Source organism: Gossypium arboreum, chromosome 1, assembly GCF_025698485.1.
Source record: "Gossypium arboreum isolate Shixiya-1 chromosome 1, ASM2569848v2, whole genome shotgun sequence".
Lineage (NCBI taxonomy): Eukaryota > Viridiplantae > Streptophyta > Magnoliopsida > Malvales > Malvaceae > Gossypium > Gossypium arboreum.
Window position 1 is genome coordinate 44250825 of NC_069070.1, and position 2245 is coordinate 44253069.

The 2245-nt window shown below is 38.1% G+C and overlaps 1 non-coding gene across 1 annotated transcript; it reads left to right on the top strand.

Annotated features, from left to right (window-relative positions):
• The first annotated feature begins 1684 nt into the window (after window positions 1–1684).
• On the top strand, window positions 1685–1791 carry LOC128282605 (small nucleolar RNA R71). Its single transcript, XR_008272931.1, has one exon. It is a non-coding gene; the product is annotated as a small nucleolar RNA R71 (small nucleolar RNA).
• Window positions 1792–2245: the final 454 nt, after the last annotated feature.

Here is a 2245-nt window from a genome sequence, read left to right on the forward strand (position 1 = left end):
CTCGATTTGTGTACTCGCCATTCATCTAGCTTCTCTATCTGTAGCCTTCGTTCTTCATGAATGTGTCCTTTATCATTTCTAGAACATGGCTCATGAACTTCTTTGAAGCTTAATTTCTGCAAAGTCATACTGTCAGTTTTAGTATATTGGTGTGGACTATTACCTTCAATGTTTGATGTGATGCTAGAATTACGAGCTTGAAGGGTGATCGTTTTGTCTCCCATACGAAGTGTAAGCTCACCTCTGCTAACATCAATAATTGTTTTAGCAGGTTCTAAAAAGGGCCTCCCTAAAATCAAAGGGGTGTTATTATCCTCCTCTATGTCTAGAACAACAAAATCAATGGGGAATATGAACTTATATACTTTCACAAGTACATCTTCAATAATACTCCTAGGAAATCTTATAGTTTTATCTGCCAATTGAATGCTCATCCTAGTTTGTTTAGGTTTCCCAAGACCTAGTTGCTTAAACATTTTGTAAGGCATTACGTTAATACTAGCCCCTAAATCAGCTAATGCATGACGTATATCTAAACTACCAATTAAGCAAGGAATTGTAAAACTCCCTAGATCTTTCAATTTGTAGGGTTGCTTATTCTGTAGAATAGCTGAGCAGACTGTATTTAGCTCCACATGTGACGTTTCATCCAACTTCCGCCTATTTACTAAAATCTCTTTTAAAAATTTCATTGCATTTGGCATCTGCGACAAGCTTCAATAAACGGTAAGTTAAGATGTAATTTTTTCAAAAGTTTAAGGAATTTACCAAATTGTTCGTCCGATCAATCTTTCCTTGTCACGTTAGGGTATGGTACATGAGGTTTATATTTGACAGTCACTGGTTTGTTTGTATTTTGACCTACCTTATCTCTCTATTTGCTTACAATAGTTTCTTGCCTCAGTTCTGGTCCAGGCTCAACGACTCCTTCGTCATCTTGAGTATTAATTGCGTTGAGTTGTTCCCTTGGGTTAGGTTTGGTATTACTTGGAAAACTACCTCGTGGTCGTTCGGAAATCAGTTTGGAAAGCTAGCCTATCTGAGTTTCGAGTCTTTGGATCGATGCTTGTTGATTTTTAAGTGCTGTCTCAATATTTTGGAAACAGGTTTCTGACACTGATATGAACTTTGAGAGCATCTCTTCAAGATTGGCTTCTTTTCCTGTTGGTAGGGTGGTTGTTGAAAACCCTGAGGATTTTGTGGCTTTTGATTCCCTTGGCCACCCCAGGAGAAATTTGGGTGGTTCCTCCAACCTGCATTATAAGTATTACTGTATGGGTTATTTTGAGATCTAAAGTTATTTTTACCCATATAGTTGACTTGTTCCTCTTCGGTTGTGGGATTGAAGGATTGATATTCTGTATGCACACCTCCTCCGCTTGAGTCACACCTCATTACTGGATGTACCTGCGTAGAACCAAGTAAACCATCAATTTTTTTATTGAGAATTTCTACCTGATTTGACAGCATAGTAACTGAGTCGACATTATAAATGCCAGCTATTTTCGTTGGCTTTGTCCTCATAACTTGCCACTGATGGTTATTCAGTGACATCTCCTCTATAAACTCATAGGCATCTTCCGGTGTTTTATTGTTGATGGTTCCGCTAGCAGCCGCGTCAACTATTTGCCGATTTGAGGGATTTAGACCATTGTGGAATGCCTGTACTTGAAGCCAAAGCGGTAACCCATGGTGAGGGAACCTTCTCAGTAAGTCCTTATATCTCTCTCATGCATCGTAAAGTGTTTCTAAATCCATCTGCACAAAAGAAGAGATATCATTACGTAATTTAGCCATTTTAGCCGGCGGAAAGTATTTTAGTAAAAAAATTTCTGTCATTTGTTCCTAAGTAGTAATTGACCCTCGTGATAATGAGTTCAACCACTGTTTAGCTTTGTTCCTTAATGAAAAAGAAAATAACCAAAGATGAATGGCATAATCAGAAACGCCATTGATTTTAAATGTATCACAAAATTCCAGAAAGTTTGCTAAGTGAGTGTTGGGATCTTCATCCTGCAAACCATCAAACTGAACAAACTGTTGCATCATTTGAATTGTGTTAGGTTACAGTTCAAAAGTATTTGCAGAAACAGCCGGTCTAACTATGCTAGACTCATTTCCTATTAAAGAAGGTTTAGCATAATCATACATAGTGCGTGGAGCAAGATTTTGATTAGCTGCAATTGTAGGAGGTAGCTGATTGCCTTAGTTTTCAGCCATCTCTTCAGTTGGGGGTTGAGTATTG